Source organism: Solanum stenotomum, chromosome 12 (genome assembly GCF_019186545.1).
Source record: "Solanum stenotomum isolate F172 chromosome 12, ASM1918654v1, whole genome shotgun sequence".
Taxonomy (NCBI): domain Eukaryota; kingdom Viridiplantae; phylum Streptophyta; class Magnoliopsida; order Solanales; family Solanaceae; genus Solanum; species Solanum stenotomum.
The window spans coordinates 6,230,393-6,252,189 of NC_064293.1; the positions used below are offsets into that span (position 1 = coordinate 6,230,393).

Consider the following 21,797-nt stretch of genomic DNA (forward strand, 5'->3'; position numbering starts at 1 on the left):
GTCAAGTTGAGGTGCCCCAACCATGGACCCTACCTACGGCCCGTGGTCCCAACCACGGTCCGTGGGTGGCCACCGTCGGTTGGCACCTGCAACTTTCTAAATATGCAATTTTGCCTCATTTTGAATTCGAGGTGTTACAAACAGTCAAATTTTTTTATCTTCATAGGGGATTCTTCATCAAATCACTTGTGTTAGAACACCTCAACAAAACAGAGTTATTGTTGAAAGAAAGCATAGGCACTTATTGGAAACCTCAAGGGCTTTGTTGTTTCAATCTCACTTGCATATCGAATACTAGGGTGAGTGCCTCTTAACTGCTACATATTTGATTAACAAATTTCCCTCCAAAGTGATCGGAATGAAGACACCCTTTGAGCTACTGTATGGTGTACTTCCTACCTAACACAATTTGAGATGTTTTGGTTGTTTATGTTATATTTCTACCTCTTGTGCACATAGGGGGAAGTTTGATCCTAGATCTCAGTCTTGCATTTTTCTTGGATATCCTCATGGAAAAAAGGGCTATAAACTACTCAATCTGAATACTAAGAGAGTTTTTGTGTTTAGAAATGTGTTTTTTCATGAGTCTCATTACCCTTTTTCTACAAAGAACATTGAAACCTGTCCAGTTTTATCTTCACCACCTATGTATTCTGATCCTGATTCTCCTGTCCAACTTACCAGTTCTTCTTCTACTTCAAATAACCATCTTTCTACTACACCTGCTCTTGCCATTCCCACTTCCCTTAGCAGTCCCTCTCAAATAAATATTCATGGCATTCCTACCCCTATCCCACCTCCCAAACAGTCTTCTAGGACTAAGAAACAACCTTCTTATGTTGATGACTATATTTGCAATCTAGTTCATCTCACAGATGTTTCCATATCCTGTTTTGAGTCCCAATTGTCACCCCCTTGTTTTCATTTTCTGCTCTTTCCAATTCAAATCAACAACTCATTCATTCTTTACCTTTTCTTGTTGAGCCTACTAGTTATGCACAAGCTGCCTTGCATCCTGAATGGAAAGCTGCCATGGATCAAGAATACAAGGCATTGATCTTTAATGGAACTTGGGATGTTGTGGATCATCCCGATGGACACAAACCATTACCTTTAAAGTGGGTGTATAAAGTCGAACATCACTTTGATGGATCTATTGAGCGACTTAAAGCAAGGTTAGTTGTCTGCAGTGACATTCAAAAGGAGGGTGTGGACATCACGGAAACATACTTTCCAGTTGTCAAAATGTCCACTATAAGATGTTTGTTGGTTGTAGCAATAAAGAAGAACTGGGGTTTATATCAATTGGATGAAAAAAATGCATTTTTACATGGAGATTTAGAAGAAGAGGTCTATATGAGGTTCCCTCCAGGTTTTACCCCACCTGATTCAAGTAAGGTTTGCAAACTCCACAAGTCTCTTTATGGTCTACGACAAGCATCTCGTCAATGGTACGCAAAATTAACAGATGCCTTAAGTTTCAAAGGTTATTAACACTCTTCCAATGATTACTCACTTTTTTATCAAGAGAGTAGGGGATTCTGTTACCATATTGGTTGTTTATGTTGATGACATCGTTCTAACGGGCAACAATTTGGATGAGATGCATTCTATCAAACAGTTTCTAGATCAAGAATTTCAAATTAAAGATCTTGGGAACTTACACTACTTCCTAGGCATGGAAGTTCTCCGGGAGGACCATGGATTGATACTCTGTCAACGAAAGTTCACCATGGATTTGCTTAAAGAGATTGATTCTGTTAATTTACGACATGTTTCTTCACCTCTTGATTGCAATGAAATACCCCGTCTTGATCATGGTTCTCCTGTTTCTGATCCCACTTTTTATCGGTGTCTTATTGGGAAACTCAACTATCTCGCTCATACTAGGCCAGACCTTGCTTATACAGTTCAACACCTTAGCAAATTCATGTCCAATCCCTGCCAACCATATTTGGATGCTACTCTTCATGTACTCCGGTACTTGTTGAGAGATCCCAACTTAGGCCTTTTTATGTACTCTTCCCCTTCTTTTAAAATTCTTGCCTTTTGTGATTCAGAATGGGCTAGATGCCCTGAAACTCGTCGTTCTGTCTTTGGATTTTACATCTCTCTTGGTACTTCTCCTCTTTCTTGGAAATCCAAAAAGCAAGCTTCCATTTCCTTAAGCTCGGCTAAAGCAGAGTATAAATCAATGAGGAGAGTGGTGGCGAGATCACTTGGTTGGTTCGTCTTCTTCACGATTTAACTGTTCCAATTTCTCTTTCGGTCCCTTTACACTCCGATAGACAAACAACCATTCATATTGCCAGAAATCTTGTCTTTCATGAACGGACGAAGCATGTCGAAATCAACTGTCACTTCGTCCCCCAACAGTTCACCGCTGGTCTAATATCTCTCTCTTTTGTGGACCTATTCACCAAACCACTTCCTAAGCCTCTCCATTCTCTTCTTTGGGCAAGTTGGGAGTTCAATCCGCCCCCTCCAACTTGAGGGAGGGTGTTGACAATATTGGTTTCTATAGTGACACATTTTCACAGTTGAAGAAATATCAAGGATAAAAGATGATCAAGAAGACATATTTGTTTCCTTCGTTAAAAATAAAGTCATTTGGGCACTTCTCCAAGTCAACCTCAAGTCAAAAAGAGCATGGGCTATAACACATGGCCCATAGAAAGAATGGGTCACAACATACTGATCTAGATTGATCCTTTTACAAAATCTGCCTAGGATACTATTTTTCCTCTCTATACGTGTACATAGAATAGAATGATCTAGAAGTAGAATTAGAATATTCCTTCACTATGCTTGCTATACAAGTCAACAAATAACAAGATGACAGGTTTCATAGTTAGGTACAAAATAGCACAACAAATTTCTATATAACAGAATGTACAGTAGTGTCCCCAACAATCATCAAGAAATAGAAAATATTCTGCATCTCCTTTTTCATTTTTACATAAGGTGAAGCCAATGCAAAATATTGAATCTGCATGTGATGATGAGTTGATGAACAAAATGAAAACACAACCCCAGTGGCCTATCAATTATCAACTTTCTTAGCTAATCGTCACGTTTCCAATGGTTCAAGGAAGTAGTGCTACAATGAATGAAGGAAATATTAATGTTGAATTTGTTGTTCCTGAGCAGTTGTCAACATATCACGAAGAGCAAGTGCAGAATGTTGAAGAGACAGTAGGTAGTGCATCATCACATTATCACGTTGAGCATACATTCACTGGTGTTTTAAACAACGACAAGTGCTTATTAATAGATGAATTAGGTGATTTTGATAAGTTTATGGGAGAAAACCAGGGATGGATATCTGAGTTGGTTTCTTAGTCTAATTCTTGTCAAAAATATATAGGCAGTTTTGATTACAGGAATATATATATGGAATTGTTTCATATATTCAAATCAATAAATATACTTTTATTGTTTACTCTCTACTTATCTGATTGCTAGTACTGCATGTTCAGGTTAAAGTTTGAAAAGAAACTTAAATTTCTTGTTTGCAATTAATGTTAAGTCTCTGCTCAATCTCAGACCTTCAGATCATGTAGAAATACAAACCGTATGATATTCACTGTTGTTAGCGTAGCTAGTACTGGTCAAAATAGTTAAACTATGTATATTGTCTGAGGTTTTTCTTCTCTGAGGTTGTAATTTCGATTTTCATATTAGAGAGAGTCAGGAGGTTAGATGGGAAGGGTAAAAGCCAGAAAACAATTGTTGATATGTATCATTTTGTACCAGGCCTTCAATCATATATACTACTTCTTGTTTCTTGTCCATGTGTAAATGGAGGTTTTGGCATTTCATAAGCAAGGTTAAATCTTTACGTATATATGGTAGATATTGAACTCTCTTAGTGAAAATTCTACCTTCGCCAATGAATACATGTGGTATCAATTTTTATTTAAGGAGTTGTTTGGTAGATTGTATAAAAATAATGCAAAATAGAGTGTATTAGTAATGTTTGCATTAGTCATGCTTATGTTAATTATATATAAATTATTTTTATGTATTGTTTGGTTTGATGCATTAAAAATACCATGTATTGCATAAAAAAATTATTTACAAATATACCCTCCACTATTATAGCGGAAAAGATGGGATAATTGAGTCTTAATTTAGTTAATGCTTGTGGACTGACTTTTCTCTAAGAATACAAGTGCACCTTGTCCTACTCCAAGACTTCAAGTCAAGACTGAGTACTAGTGCAATTTCTTTGATGGTAGGCAGACTATTCCGCTACAACTTGTTTATTTATCCTACAAACAACCAGTGCTCACAACTGAACATGTTGCTCTCTCATCTATCCACTCTTTTATTGTGTAGTATGTTCATTATCATATCTACTGCCACTAACATTCATGAAAATGTTGTCATATCATGCGGCACCAGATGGACGAGTATGGATTAGAGATGCAAGTTTCACTTCCTCATTGCTACGGTTGGTTAACTGGAAAGTCTATAAAGTCAAGAGTAGCTGGCTTGTCGGATTCAGTTCCTTATAAGTCAGCTCGAACGTCTCACCATCAGTTTACCTCCATGAAACCGGGACGCTTGCACTTCAAACCAGCTTCTTACAAAGGTTTCTACAAGTCCAATGCCATTTTTACTGTCAAAACTGTGACTTCATACCTACCCTTGCTGCGGGCATCACCTATTTCATAAAGGAATTTTGCATCAATGTACAAGAAAGTGAAATGTTAAGCATAACATTCCTACCATCTCGAACAGATATACATCCTCAGCAACAACTCACATTGCACCGAAAAAAGTTTACCAAACGGCCAGGTCAGTGGGTGCGCACTGTCATTCGAATGTCTGTAATCTCACATGGAACAGTCCACTTGATTTGGGATTCAGATACCTTGTTAGGCTCCACTTTTGTGAAATTGAACCTATGATGACAAATGAAGGCCAAAGGAATTTCACTATTGTCATAAAAAATCAGAATGCTGAAGATGAAGCTGATGTGATTTCTATATATAGGGACTATGTAGCCATTATGGAGGGTGATATAAGAAGCATAACCTTTCTATAGTTTTGCAGCAAAAGTTTTCTAAAATCAGTAAACATACTAACGCCATCTTGAATGGGCTAGAAGTCTTCAAGATAAGCAACCCTGACAACAATCTTGGCAGTGTGAGCACTGCACATCCTGTTAGCAGTTCAACACCAGAGCAATTTGTGCCATTTTCTACAAAGAATAAAATTGCAACTGTACTGACACTTATAGTCACTTTGATTAATGCAGAGATAAAGTCTTGCAAGACGAACAATGGAATATCTTCAGAAGAGCATCAGTTTCATCAATTTTCACTGGATGAGATGGAAAGATCAACGAACAATTTTGATCATGTTAGTGTGTGTACATTTGAATATTATAAAATCCACATTACTTTGTCACATTGACAATTTGTCTCTAAGTCATTCCTTTCTCAATTCATCGTTGCATTAGAATTAGAATGTTGGAGGCAGGTGTCCTAATTACTTTTTTGTGGTGTAAATGCTCTTTAGGCTTTACTGCCTTTGGTTACTGCCTAGACGTTTGCTAACTGCCAGAACGTGGTCTTCCAAGACCATTACTTTTCCATTGAAATTTCACTTTATTTCATTCTTTATTCCTCAATAATACCTTGTAACATATGTAACCTCTAGGCCATTTATCTCTTCACTATTTACTACACCATTATCTTCCTATTCATTGCTAGAAAGACTTTTTCTAGTATAAATAGTGGTGGTCTTCATTTGGTTTAGACACAAGAAAAATATAGAGTGAAAAAGTTAGTCAAAAAAGAGAGTTCTTATTAGTTGAAGAGAGGTGTTCTTTTGGTGGAACTTTGGACTTAACTCTTGTCCAGAAGTGTTGAGTTATATTTTGTGATTAGGTTGTTGTATCCTGGAGGGGACAAGTCAAGAAGGACTACTACTGGACCGGTGAAAAACATTTGATGCAGTGGGCTTTAATCTCCTTAAAAAGAGCGATATATCCGCGCCTCAACCTAAAAAGATTTTATTTCTTCATTTTATTTTCAATTGTAATCTTGTAATTCTGTTATTTTGTAACTTTTCACTAACAATTTTAAGGAGATTCATAATGGCAACAATTGAAAAAACCACGGATGTCAAGATGGGAGACCTTAACAAGCCATTTCAATTCAATGGTAACCATTTCAAGAAATGAAAGGGTAAAGTACTTTTTTACTTAAGTATTTTCAATGTTTCTTATGTGTTAATTGAGAAGAATCCTAATAAAGTTGACATCAGCTTTATGAATGATGATGAAATTATTTCTCATCTAGAAAAAGTGGAAAAGTACGATGGTGATTCCTATAAGAGTTGATTTTTATTCTTAATTGTCTATCTGATAATTTTTATGATTATTATGATAAAAATTACTCTAGTGCAAAGAAAATTTGGAAAGCATTGCAGAGGATGGAGATAAAAAAAAATATGCGGTTAGTAGATTTTTTTCATTTCCAAATGGTGGACAACAAATCAGTGGTAGACCAAGCTCCAAACTTTATAATGATTGTTGGAGAGCTCAGGTCCGAGGAGGTTAAAATTGGAGATAACCTTATTGTTTGTGGCATAGTGGATAAAATTCCACCTTCTTGGAAGGAATTTCAAAAAACTACACGCCACAAACAAAAGAAAACTTCTCTTGAAACCTTGATAATGAAAATCCGCATGGAAGAAAAGGCAAGGGGCCAAGATGCACTTTTACAACAGAAGAGAGAAACATCACAACGAAGGTAAATTTAATTACTTCAAATAATGCTACTCCTGAATCTCACAAAAATACTTCTTTGAAGCCTAAGAAGAAAAAATTCAAGAAAAATAATGGTAGATCTCCCAAGAAAAATAATGGTGAAAATAACCGAGCACAAAATCAACAAGTTCAAGTTAAGGGACCGTGCTTTATTTGTGGCAAGAGTGGGCATATTGCTCGATTTTACAGATTCCGAAAACATGGTCCTAACTTCAGGCAAATGTTACCGAAGAACCTTTTGTGGTGGTGATTACCGACATAAACATGGTTGAGAATGTTGATGGATGGTGGGCTGATTTTGGTGCAAACCGTCATGTCTGTTATGACAAAGATTGGTTTAAAAAATATACTCATTTTGAAGAGCCCAAAACCATCATGCATGGTGATTCCCACACAACTCAAGTGCTTGAAACGGGAGATATCAAATTGGGTTTTACTTCTGGAAGGGTATTAACTTTGAAAGATGTAGTGTATACTCCTTCCATGAGAAAAAAATTGATGTCTATATTTCTTCTTAATAAAGCAGGCTTTAAACAGATTATTGAATCGGATCAGTATGTAATTGTGAAAAAAGGTATTTTTGTGGGAAAGGGGTATGCTTGTGATGGGATGTTCAAATTGAATGTTGAAATGAATAAACCTTATACTTCTGTTTATATGTTTTTTTCTACTAATTTTTGGCATGCTCGTTTGTGTCATATTAATGATCGTTATGTTGGAATCATGAGTAGTTTAAGATTAATCCCAATGGTTAAAAAGAATTTTGAAAAGTGTGAGGCTTGTAATAAAGCTTAAATCACTAAAAGGCCTCATTTCCAAGTTGAAAGAAAAAAACTGATTTGTTAGAATTAGTTCATACTGATATTTGTGAACTTGGTGGAATTTTAACTCGTGGAGGTAATAGGTATTTTATCACTTTAATTGATGATTTTTCTAAGTTTACATATGTTTACTTGATGAAAAATAAAAGTGATGCTTTTGAAAAATTTAAAACTTATCCCCATGAGGTTGAAAATCTATTTGGAAGAAAATAAAAAGGATTAGAAGTGATAGTGGCCGTTAATATGAGTCAAATGAGTTTAATTCTTTTGTTAGATCATTGGGAATAATTCATGAAACTACTCTTCCTTATTCTCCTTCATCTAATGGTGTAACGGAAAGGAAAAGTACAACTTTGGTTGAATTGACTAATGTGATGCGTATTGAGTCACATGCACCTTTAAATTTTTGGGGTGAAGCTACTTTGACTACTTGTTATGTGTTGAATCCAGTGCCTCATAAAAAGTCTAAATTGACACCTTTTGAATTGTGGAAAGGTTACAAGTCAACTTTGGGATATCTAAGAGTTTGGGGTTGTCTAGCTTTTGTGAGGCTAATGGATCCCAATTTTACAAAGTCGGGTAAGAAAGTCACTACTTGGGCTTTTCTTGGTTATGCTTCAAATAGTAAAACCTATAGATTTTTTAATCTTGAAGATAATGTTATAATTGAATCCGGTGATGTTATTTTCATGAAAATAAATTCCCTTTTGATTCTAAAAATAGTGGAGGTCAAAGGATTGAACAAAATATTTTGTCACTACCTAGTTCTTTAACTTCTACATTGAAAAATAAAGAAATTGATGATTTTGAGTTAAGAAGAAGTAAAATAGCTAGAGTAGAAAAAGATTTTGGTCCGGATTTTTATGTGTTTAATGTGGGAGATGACCCCCTCACTTTGAAAAAAGCTTTATCTTCACATGACTCCAATTTTTGGAAAGAGACTGTAAATGATGAAATGGAATCACTGATTTCTAATAAAACTTGGAAGTTAGTTGATGTAACACCCCGCTACTAGAAAGATATAGAATTAGAAAGAAATTGTTTTTGGAAAATAATCAAATTTGGAAAGTTTGACAAAGTTAAGTTAAGTATGAGTTTTGGGTCAACTTCAAACAACCATAACTCCTAGATCAAGATGATTTAGGTGTGCTACAAGATACCGTAGGAAATATATTTGAATTATATTTCCAACGCCTCCGAGTTTGCTCAATTTCGAGTTTGTATGAGGGAGATATGCCTATTGGAAGTCGGGTTGTCTAGATAAGGAAAGTCTAAACCGGATTTTGGAAGGGTATTATGGTCTTTTCCATACCAAATTAATTTATTTCGTTTTTCAAAGTTTAATTGGGTGTCTAAACTGAGTTATTTCAGATTACGCATTTACCAAAACATGCTAGGGTTTTTGGAGAAAGAACTCAAGAGGAGAAAGGAGAAGAAAAGTTCAAGATTCGTCAAGTTCTTGCGATTTTGGTTGTGGATTTCTCCAAGGATTCAATCCTACGAGGTATGTGAGACTTTCATAACGTTGGGTTCATTCACCCACGTGCCAAACATGTTTATTTCAGCGTGAAGTCGTTCTAACAGGATTGGAAGTTTGAATGTTTTTTATGTATGTTCTTGAATTGCTCTCGTTTTGAATTTGGGTTGAGATTGAGAAGTTTCTTGAGGTTATAGTGTTGTTTCCTTGAGTTGTTTGAGTTAGATTATTATGCATATATACTGGGTATCTAAATCTAAAGATAATTTGAGAAAAAGAATCGAGTTTAGGTGAATTTGGGGTTAGAAAATGAAAAAGTAAAAAATTGGGTGAATCTGGGTACCAGGTCTGCGATGCGGACCTGTTCCTCAAGATGGAAATTTTCTTTCCGCGTCGTGGAGCGGTCACAAACCCTTCTGCCTCGAAATTTATTTTGCGACCAAATATTTAAATGCATCTCCGCGTCGCGGACTAGCTTCCAGACAGTAATTTCTTGATCGTTTCTCTTGTTTAACTATCTAAAAACACTCATAAACATCATGAGATCTTTCCTATCACAAATCACAATCCATAAATTCAAATCCAAGAAAAGTTAAGAGTCAAGCCAAGAGAAGTTCATAGAGTCTTCCAAAAGTCTTTTGCAAATGTTTTAACTTTGTTTTAAGACTGAGTTTTGAGTTGAGTAAAGAATAAAGATTGAAGTTCATTTCTTCAAAAGAGTATATCGGGACTATGTATTCCAAAAGAGTAAAATGTTTTCACATTTAAACAAGAAAGGAAACTGAGATTTCCAAAGGAGCCTTTGAGCTAATTTTCAATAAAGAGTAAATGCTTTCACAATTAAGCAAGAGAGGAAACTTTGCTTCCCAAGATAACCTTTGAGCTAAGTTTTGAGCAATTATCTCAAACCATAGAAAGAAGTTATGTTTTTAAACATAAGAGCTAGTATTATATTTTGGAAGTAGCATTGAGCACCAATATGGGGGAGAGTTCAGACAACTCCCAGCCCCCATAAACCATGTAGCCATCATGGGTAGAAAAGGGTCATACTTTTTAGATGATTACTTAGTGCTTTTTAGCATAGACTAGTGGATCCACTTAGTAGTCAGGTATTATACCCCTGGCAAAGTACCCTGGCAGTGTGAGGCAAGATGTTATATCATCACATAGCTCTTAAGTGATGGTTGTCAGTTAGAAAAACTCCCACAGAAGTATTTTGTATTCTTATATACACATAGTTAATTGTATTTTCATATACATTCAGAGTTTTCATTGTATCCTTGCATACACACAGAGTTACTATTGTATTTCTAAGTACACAGAGTTGTTGTCCATGTTTTAAAGCTTTTCTTTATACTACATTTATTATACTGCTTTATATTTAAATGAGTTAAGTTGACATGAGTTGAGACCAAGTTTGTACTTTAAGTTCCCCTTTCAAGTTTATGTCTTGTTTAAGTATTCCTCTCGCATGCTTGTACATTCAATGTACTGATGCCATTTGGCCTGCATCATTTTATGATGCAAATACAGGTAATTAGGATCATTATCCAGCGCCTCGTTGATCCAGTCGAGCACTCAGAGTCAGTTGGTGAGCCTCCTTGCTTTCCGGAGGAACCCTTTGGTTATGTTTTGTTTTATTACTTTTGGTTATTTCACTTTTAGGATGATCGGGGGTATTGTCCCGACATCCCTGTTAGTATCTAGAGGCTTCATAGACAATTAGATATGAGTTTTTTAGTCTTGATATTTCAGTTGTTTGATTTAAAGACTTGAGTTTCCATTTTGGCTAAGTTGAATGTTATTTTCTAAACATTATCAATTTATCTATTTAGACAGTTTATTTAAGATTGTATTTAAGTACATTTTCTGTGAGTAAGTCTTCTACTGAGAGTCTAGCCAAGCAAAGGGTTCGCTTGGGGCCATCAATGGTTCTCGAGTGCCGTCCCGCCCAGGTGTAGGCTCGGGGAATGACAAATTTGGTATCAGAGTTCAAGAGTCCTAGGGAGTCTATGAAGCCGTGTCTATAGAATCATTGTTATCGTTGTGAAGCGCGCCACATCTATAATTAGAAGGCTGTAACATTTAGGAACCATCTCACTTCTTTTAGATTCATTTCGTGCGATAGAGTTAATCTCTATGAAGTTTCTTTCTAACTCGTGCTTGAACATGTCCTTCAGATCATGCCTCCACGAAGAGCTGTCAGAGGTCGTCCCGCTAGAAGGAATGTTGAACCACAGGAGCAATGGGTACCTAATGCACCAGAAGTGCAACCCCAATGAGAGGTCACCAATGTTGATTTCCATGAATCTATTCGGATATTAAGTCAAGTTGTGACCAATCAAGTTGGACAGAGAGAGAATCGACAGGAAGGGACTGATACTTCAAGGATCCATGAATTCTTAAGGATGAATCCTCTGAGCTTCACTGGTTCAAGCATCACTGAGGATCCAGAGAACTTCATTGAGGAGCTTCAGAAGGTTTATGAGATCATGCATGTCACCGATGCTGAGAGAGTGGAATTAGTTGCATACCAACTAAAGGGTGTCGCTAGAATCTGTTTTGATCAATGGAAGAAGAATCGAGTTGAGGGTGCACCATTTGTAAGTTGGGCTTGTTTTGAGGAGGCCTTCTTGGGGCGTTTCTTTTCCCGAGAACTGAGAGAATTAAATGCACGAGAGTTTCTCACTCTTAAGTAGGATTCTTTGAGCATTCATGAGTACAGTCTGAAGTTCACCCAACTTTCACGCTATGCTCCGGAGATGGTTGCTGACATGAGGAGCATGATGAGTTTATTCGTTGATAGGTTGTCTCGCTTGTCAAGCAAGGAAGGCAAGACAGTTATGCTGATAGGGGATATGGACATAGCAAGGCTAATGATCCATGTGCAACAAGTTGAGGAGGACAAGATGTGGGATAGAAGAGTTTAAGAATAAGAGTTTAAGAATAAGAGGGCTAAGATATCAGGGAATGAGTTCGGGCAGCAGAAGAATAATGCCAACCGGTCATCCTTCCAACAGAGACAAAAGGGACCTGCTCCATTATCTGCTAGTGCACCAGCATCAAGGAACAAAGGTTAATACAATAGTCAGAATTCACAGGGTTTCAGAGCTAGACCTGCACATTCTCAAGGTAGTATGGCACAAGGGGGGTAGTAAGCCTCTTGCATGTGCTAAGTGTGGTAAGAGCCACTCAGGGATGTGTCATGATAGCTCCATTGGTTGCTTCAACTGTGGTCAGAATGGTCATTTTATGAGAGAGTGCCCTAAGAACATGCAGGGTAATGCTAATGGGGGGGAAATAGAACCCATTCTTCTTCAATTGCTCCACCAAATAGAGTTGCATCTAGAGGAGCTACCAAGAGCAAGAGGACTCGCCAGATGTTGTCACTGGTATGATCCAAGTCTTTAACTTTAATGTTTATGATTTACTAGATCCAAGAGTGAGTTTATCCTTTGTAGCTCCTTATATTGCGATGAATTTTGATGTCCTTCCTGAGAAACTTATTGAGCCCTTCAGTGTTTCTACACATGTTGGTAGTCTATTTTAGAAAAGAGAGTCTATCGTGATTGTACCATTTCCGTCAATCACAAGAACATCATGGATGATTTAGTTGAGTTAGACATGGTAGATTTTGATGTCATTTTGGTATGGGCTAGCTTCATGCCTATTATGCCTTAGTTGATTGTAGAACTCGAGTTGTCAAGTTCCAGTTTCCTAATGAGCCAGTTATAGAGTGGAAGAGTATAGCAGTGCCTAAGGGTCATTTTATTTCGTACCTTAAGGCGAGAAAGTGAGTTTCCAAGGGGTGTGTCTATCACTTAGTATGAGTTAATGACTTTAGTGTTGAGATACCTCATATTCGTCACTTCCAGTAGTAAAAGAGTTTCCAGAAGTCTTTCCAGATGATCTTCCCAGAGTCCCTCTTGAGAGATAAATAGACTTTGGTATAGATATTCTTCTTGATACTCATCTTATATCTATCCCGCCATATAGAATGGCACTAGCAGAGTTAAAAGAGTTAAAAGAGCAGTTGAAAGATCTCTTAGAGAAAGGTTTTATTTGAATAAGTGTATCACCTTGGGGCGCTCCGGTCTTGTTTGTGAGGAAGAAGGATGGTTCTCTTAGAATGTGTATAGATTACTGTCAGTTGAACAAGGTTACAAGTATCCTCTTCTGAGAATTGATGATCTCTTCGATTAACTTCAGGGTAAAACTTATTTCTCTGAGATACACCTCAGATCTGGCTACCATCAGTTAAGAGTAAGGGAATGTGATATTCCAAAGACAGCTTTCGGGACCCGTTATGGTCATTATGAGTTTCTGGTCAAGTCGTTCGGTTTAACTAATGCACCTGCAACATTCATAGACCATATGAATAGAGTATTCAAGCCTTATTTAGATATGTTTGTTATCGTATTCATTGATGACATACTAATCTCGAGGAATGAGGAAGATCATGCTAGCCATCTTAGAATAGTTCTCCAAACTCTAAAAGATAGAGACTTGTATGCCAAGTTCTCTAAGTGTGAGTTTTGGCTTGAGTCTGTGGCATTCTTAGGCCACATTATTTCCGGTGATGGAATTAAATTTGACACTCAGAAAATAGAGGCAGTGCAGAATTGGCCTAGACCCATATCTCCAACTAATATTAGGAGTTTTTTGGGATTGGCTGGATATTATAGAAGGTTTGTAGAGGGGTTCTCATATATTTCGTCCCCTTTGACCAAGTTGACTGAGAAGACAGTTAAGTTTCAATGGTCTGAAGCTTGTGAGAAAAGCTTTCAGGAATTGAAAAAAGCGGTTGACTACTGCCCCAGTATTGACCTTACCAGAAGGTACGCAAGGCTTTATTGTATATTGTGATGTGTCCAGAGTTGGTTTGGGTTGTGTGTTGATGCAGAATGGCAAAGTTATAACTTATGCCTCCAGACAGTTGAAGGTTCACGAAAAGAATTACCCAACCCATGATCTAGAGTTGGTTGCCGTAGTATTTTCTTTGAAAATATAACGTCACTATCTTTATGGTCTTCATGTGGATGTGTTCACCGATCACAAGAGTCTTCAGTATGTGTTTAGTCAGAAAGAGCTTAATCTCAAACAGAGAAGGTGGTTAGAGTTACTCAAAGATTATGACATGAGTATGCTTTATCACCTAGGTAAGGCTAATGTTGTTGTTCATGCCTTGAGTAGATTGTCTATGGGTAGCACCTCCCATTTTGCGGAAGATAAGAAAGAGTTAGCAAAAGATGTGCATAGACTTGCACGATTAGGAATTCGACTAATGGATTCCACAGAAGGAGGAGTAGTGGTGATGAATGAGGCTGAATCATCGTTAGTGTAAGAAGTGAAAGAAAAGCAAAACCAAGTCCTACTTTGCTTGAATTGAAGGCAAATATTCATAAGCAAAAAGTAATGGCTTTTGAACAGGGGGAGATGGCGTATTGAGGTACCAAGGTAGGTTATGTGTACCAAGGGTGGATGAACTCCAAGGAGGATCATGGAGGAAGCTCATAGCTCCAGATATTCTATACATCCAGTTTCTACAAAGATGTATTGTGACTTGAGAGAAGTATATTAGTGGAATGGTATGAAGAAAGGTATTGCTGAGTTCGTTCCTAAATGCCCGAATTGTCAACAAGTTAAAGTAGAGCACCAAAGGCTCGATGGTATGACTCAGAATATAGAACTTCCAGAATGGAAGTGGGAGATGATCAATATGGATTTCATCAAAGGTTTACCAAGATCTCGCAGGCAACATGATTCTATTTGGGTGATTATTGATAGAATGACAAAATCAGTCCACTTTTTACCAATAAAGACTACCCATTCAGTAGAGGATTATGCTAAGTTATACATTCTAGTAAGACTTCATGGAGTCCCAGTTTCGATTATATCAGATAGAGGTGCACAATTTACTGCACAGTTCTGGAAATTTTTTCAGAAAGGTTTGAGTTCAAAGGTGAACTTGAGTACTACTTTTTATCCTTAGACAAATGGTCAAGAAGAGTGCACTATCCAGACTTTAGAAGATATGTTGAGAGCTTGTGTGATTGATTTCAATGGTAATTGGGATGATCACTTACCTCTCATTGAGTTTGTTTATAACAATAATTACCACTCTAGCATCCAAAGGGCTCATTATGAAGCTCTTTATGAGAGATCAAGAAGATGCAGATCTCCTATTGAATGATTTGAAGTTGGTGAAGTTGGGTTGGTAGGACTAGACTTCGTTCATCAAGCTATGGAAAAAGTGAAAGTTATTCAAGAGAGGTTGAAAACAGCACAGAATCATCAGAAATCCTACACTAATGTTAGAAAGGAGTTAGAGTTTGAAGTAGATGATTGGGTATACTTTAAAGTTTCACCCATGAAGGGTGTTATGAGATTTTGTAAGAATGAGAAGCTTAGTCCCCGGTATATTAGTCCTTACAGAATATCCAAGAGGATTGGTAATGTACCTTATGAGTTAGAGCTACCATAAGAGTTAGCAGTGGTCCATCTGGTATTTCATATTTCCGTGTTGAAGAAGTGCATGGGAGATCCTCACTTATCATACCTACTGAAGATATTGGTATCAAGGATAGCTTATCTTATGAGGAGATTCCTCTTCAGATTCTAGATCGCCAAGTTCGCAAGTTGAGAACAAAAGAGGTAGCATCAGTCAAAGTTCTGTGGAGAAATCAATTTGTTGAGGAAGCTACTTGGGAAGCTGATGAGGATATGAAGAATAGATACCCACATCTCTTCGAATCTGGAGAAGTTCCAAATTAAGGTACTAATCCTTTTCTTGGCTTTTATTTTAAGTTGGCATGTTGTAATTGTATTTTTTGCTTGTTGGGTGTTTGAGCTAGGTGTTAGATATTACGCCTTAGCCTACTAAGAGTAATCTCATTCGAGGACGAATGTTCCCAAGTGGGAGATATTGTAACACCCCGCTACTAGAAAGACTTAGAATTAGAAAGAAACCATTTTTTGAAAAGTAATCAAATTTGGAAATTTTGACAAAGTTAAGTTAAGTTAAGTATGAGTTTTGGGTCAACTTCAAACGACCATAAATCCTATCTCACGATGATTTAGGTGTTGTACAAGATACCGTAGGAAATATCTTTGAATTATCCTTCTAACGCGGCCAAATTTTCTCAATTTCGAGTTCTTATGATGGAGATATGCCTATTGGAAGTCGGGCTGTCAAGATAAGGAAACTCTAAACCTGATTTTGGAAGGGTATTATGGTCTTTTTCATACCCAATTAATTTATTTCATTTTTAGAAGTTTAATTAGGGTCTAAACAGAGTTAGTTCAGTTTACGCATTTACCAAAACACGCTAGGGTTTTTGGAAAAAGAACTCAGAAAGAGAAAGGAGAAGAAAAGTTCAAGATTCGTCAAGTTCTTGCGATTTTGGTTGTGGATTTCACCAAGGATTCAATTCTACGAGGTGTGTGAGACTTTCATAACGTTGGGTTCATTCACCCACGTGCCAAACATGTTTATTTCGCGTGACGTCGTTCTAAGAAGATTGGAAGTTGAATGTTCTTGATGTGTTTTCTTGAATTGCTCTTGTTCTTGAATTTGGGTTGAGATTGAGAAGTTTCTTGAGGTTATAGTGTTGTTTCCTTGAGTTGTTTGAGTTAGATTCTTGTGCATATATACTGGGTATCTGAATCTAAAGAGAATTTTAGAAAAAGAACCGAGTTTAGGCGAATTTGGGGTTATAAAATGAAGAAGGAAAAACTCAGGCGAATCTGGGTAACAGGTTCGCGTCATGGACCTGTTCCTCAGGATAGGAAATTTTCTCTCCGTGTCGCGGAGCAGTCACGGACCCTTCTGCCTCGAAATTTATTTTGCGACCAAATATTTAAATACATCTCCGCGTCGCGGACTTTCTTCCAGACAGTGATTCATTGAGTGTTTCTCATGTTTAACTATCTAAACACACTCCTAAACATCATGAGATCTTTCCTATCACAAATCACAATCCATAAATTCAAATCCAAGGAAAGTTAAGAGTCAAGGCAAGAGAAGTTCATAGAATCTTCCAAAAGTCTTTTACAAATGTTTTAACTTTTTTTTAAAACTGAGTTTTGAGTTGAGTAAAGAGTAAAGATTGAAGTTCATTTCTTCAAAAGAGTATATCGGAACTATGTATTCCCAAAGAGTAAAATGTTTTCACATTTAAACAAGAAAGGAAACTGAGATTTCCAAAGGAGCCTTTGAGCTAGTTTTCAGTAAAGAGTAATGTTTTCACAATTAAGAAAGAGAGGGAACTTTGATTCCCAAGATAGCCTTTGAGCAAAGTTTTGAGCAATTATCTCAAACCAGAGAAAGAAGTTATGTTTTTAAACATAAGAGCTAGAATTATATTTTAGGAGTAGTATTGAGCACCGATATGGGGGAGAGTTCAGACAACTCATAACCTCCATAAACATGTAACCATCATGGGTAGAAAAGGGTCATACTTTTTAGATGATTCCTTAGTGCTTTTTAGCATAGACTAGTGGATCCACTTAGTAGTCAGGTTCTATACCCCTGGCAAGGTATTGGACGACCCTGGCAGCGTGAGGCAAAATGTTGTATCATCACATAGCTCTTAAGTGATGGTTGTCGATTAGAGAAACTCCCACAGAAGTATTTTGTATTCTTATATACACAAATTTAATTGTATTTTTATATACATTCAGAGTTTTCATTGTATCCTTGCATACACAAAGAGTTACTATTGTATTTCTAAATACATAGAGTTGTTATCCAAGTTTTAAAGCTTTTGTTTATACTGCATTTATTATAATGCTTTATATTAAACTGAGTTCAGCTAAGATGAGTTGAGACCAGGTTTGTTCTTCCAGTTCCCCTTCCAAGTTTATGTCTTGTTTTAGTATTCCCCTCGCATGCTCGTACATTCAATGTACTGATGTCATTTGGCCTGCATCATTTTATGATGCAGATACAGGTAATCAGGATCAACATCCAGCACCTCGTTGATCCAGTCGAGCACTCAGAGTCAGTTGGTGAGCCTCTTTGCTTTCCGAAGGAACCCTTTGGTTATGTTTTGTTTTATTGCTTTTGGTTATTTCAGTTGTTAGGATGATCAAGGGTCTTGTCCCGACATCACTTTTAGTATCTAGAGGCTTCATAGATGGTTAGATATGAGTTCTGTAGTCTTGATATTTAAGTTGTTTGGTTTAAAGACTTGAGTTTCCATTTTGGCTAAGTTGAATGTTATTTCTAAACATTCTCAGTTTATCTATTCAGATAGTTTATTTAAGATTGTATTTAAGTACATTTTCTGTGAGTAAGTCTTCCGCTGAGAGTCTAGTCAGTCCAAGGGTTCGCTTGGGGCCAGCAATAGTTCTCGAGTGATAGTCCCGCCCAGGGTGTAGGCTCGGGGCGTGATAGTTGATTTACCACTAGTTGTAAAACTATTGGTTACAAATGGGTCTTACAAAAAATATTGAAACCGGATGGATCTATTGATAAATATAAAGCTAGACTAATTGCAAAAGATTTTAAGCAACTAGAAAGCCTAGAATTTTTTTATACTTTTTCTCCGGTAACAAGAATTACATCCATAAGACTTTTAATTGCTATGGCTGCAATTTTTTATTTACAAATTCACCAAATTGGATGTAAAAATTGCTCTTTTAAATGGAGACCTAAATGAGAAAATTTATATGGATCAACCCGAGTATTTTGTTGAAGCAGGCCAAGAAAGCAAAGTATGTAAACTTTCTAAATCCCTTTATGACTTAAAACATGCACCAAACCAATGGCATGAAAAGTTTGATTCCTGCATGATTGAAAATAGTTTTAAAACAAATGAGTCTGATAAGTGCATATATCATAAGTCTTGGAATGATTCACATATGATTATTTGCCTATATGTTGATGATTTATTGATCTTTGGCTCTAACATGAATGTGATTGATGAAACTAAAAATATTCTTAGAAGCCATTTTGATATGAAAGATCTTGGTGAGACAAATTTTATTCTTGGAATAAAAATAACAAGAACATGTAATGGAATTTTCCTTGACCAGTCACATTATGTTGAGAAAAAATTGAAAAAATATAACTTTCATGATTGCAGGCATGTTGATACTCATTTTGATTCAAGTGTTAACTTATTTCCTGTTGAAAGTGAAAATGATGTAATAAATCAAAAGGAATATGCTAGCATAATCGAAAGTTTGAGATATGTGACTGATTGCACTAGGTCTGATATTGCATATGCAGTAGGAGTACTTCGCAGGTTTACAAGCAAGCCAGGTAATGAACATTGACATGCTATAACAAGAGTAATGAGATGTTTAATTGGAACAAAAAATTGTGGTTTGTTCTATAAAAAAAAATATCCTACTCTACTTGAAGGCTTTTCTAATGCAGATTGGAACACCTTATCAAGTGATTCATGTTCTACCATTGGTTATATCTTTACTTTGGGTGGTCGTGCTATTTGTTGGAGATCAAAAAAGCAAACTATAATTGTTAACTCTACAATGGAGGCTGAACTAGTTGCTTTAACTTCAGCTAGTGAGGAAGCGAATTGGTTGAGAGATTTATTATTTGAAAAACCTATTCCTCTTATTTTAATTCATTGTGATAGCACTGCTGCGATTGGTAGAGTTCAAAACCATTATTACTATAGTAAATCCAGATCTATAAGGAGGAAACACAGTAATGTAAGATCGTATTTGAAAAATGATACCATTAATGTTGATTATGTCAAATTTTGTGATAATCTTGCAGATCCTCTAACTAATGCCTTAACAAGAGAAAAGGTTTGGAGCACATCGAGGGGGATGGGATTGAAGCCTATAAATCCTTGAGTCATATATGAGCAAACCCAACCTGGGGACTAGAGATCATATAACCAGGTTCAAAGGGAAAAAACTAATCACATGATGACTTCTTGTGAAAAAAATGCACTATTTTTTTTATTCCCTCCCTATGATGCAAGTGTATTTTTTCCTGTAGTAATTTGTGAAGGTTGAGTGGATAAAATTCTTAATGATTATTTGTAGCCTGTATGGGTGGAGTGTTAAACTTCCAGGAGCACTATCGACAGATTTCACCTATGTGAGTGTGGAAGTAGGTCGCTTCCTATGAGAATTGGCTTATTCTCCAAAGCACTCATGAAACTGATAGCACAAGGCCGTAACGTGCTGGCTTTAAACCTCATGTCAACACCTTCACTATTTACTACACCATTATCTTCCTATTCATTGCTAGAAAGACTTTTTCTAGTATAAATAGTGGTGGTCTTCATTTGGTTTAGACACAAGAAAAATATAGAGTGAAAAAGTTAGTCAAAAAAAATAGTTCTTATTAGTTGAAGGGAGATGTTCTTTCTGTGAAGCTTTGGACTGAACTCTTGTCCAGAGGCGTTGAGTTATATTTTGTGATTAGGTTGTTGTATCCTGAAGGGGACAAGTCAAGAGGACTACTGCTGGACCGGTGAAAACCATTTGCTGCAGTGGGCTTGAATCTCCTTAAAGAGAGTGAGATATTTGCGCCTCAGCCTGAAGAAATTTTATTTCTTCATTTTATTTTCAATTGTAATCTTGTAATTCTGTTATTTTGTAATATTTCACTAACAGATCCTCATTTTGTCATTGGTAGCAGTGGATATGGCACAGTATACAAAGGGGATATTAATGGTGGAGAGACCACTTTAGCAGTTAAGCGATCGAAACCAGGATCTAGCCAGGGGGAGAATGAGTTTTAGATGGAAATCAAAATGTTATCTACGCACTGCCATGAGAACCTTCTATCCCTAATTGGTTACTGCAATAAAGGTCATGAGATGGTATTAGTTTATGATTATATGCTTCGAGGATCACTTACTGATCATCTCTTCAAAATGGACAGAATTAGCTCATCTCTCACTTGGGAACAGAGGATCGAGATTGCTATAGGTGCTACATGTGGACTGGATTTCCTTCATACATCTCGAAATGGGGTGATACATCGTGATATCAAAAGCTCAAACATTCTATTAGATGAAAACTGGGAAAGTAAGAATTCAGATTTTGGGTTGTCCAACATGGGCCTGGAAATGAATCAACTACTCAAAGGCACATTTGGGTACCTCGATCCTGAGTACTTCCTGACTAATAAATTGACATGGAAAACTGATGTGTATGCTTTTGTAGTAGTACTATTTGAATTGCTCTTAGGAAGGCGGGTAGTCGATATGAGACTGCTTGAGGAACAACATGGACTTGTAGCATGGGACAAACAATGCATCAAGGAAGGAGAAATTAATAAGCTTATTGATCAGAATCTGGTGGGGTCTATCTCATCAACTTGTCTAAAGGCATTTATAGGAATTTCTGCTAAATGTTTTTATGGTCATCCACAAGAACGGCTTGCAATGTATAAAGTAGTGAAAAGCCTGGAATTAGCATTAGTATCTCAGAAGAATGAAGGTGAAGGTATCATTTAATTTGATGAACACACTAATTAAGTGTAAGTGTGTTGAGGGAAAGACAGGGAACAAGATCAAAGTGTCTGAGTTGCGGGTGAAACATGAGCAAATGAAGCATGAATTGGAAGAAATGAAAGTAACACTTGCAAACAGAGATGTAGAAATTGCTCGCCTAAATGCTCAGCTAGAACCAGGCGGAGATGGATTGACTACTTTGAATGTTCATAATGAATGTTTGATTGTTAAGAATGTTGAGCTCATTATATTTTTTATTTTTTTTGGTTAAT

General features: G+C 36.7%; 1 pseudogene; it reads left to right on the forward strand.

Moving 5' to 3' along the window:
* Positions 1-4,234: 4,234 nt before the first annotated feature.
* On the forward strand, positions 4,235-21,549 carry LOC125847018 (receptor-like protein kinase FERONIA; annotated as a pseudogene).
* The last annotated feature ends 248 nt before the right edge of the window (positions 21,550-21,797 follow it).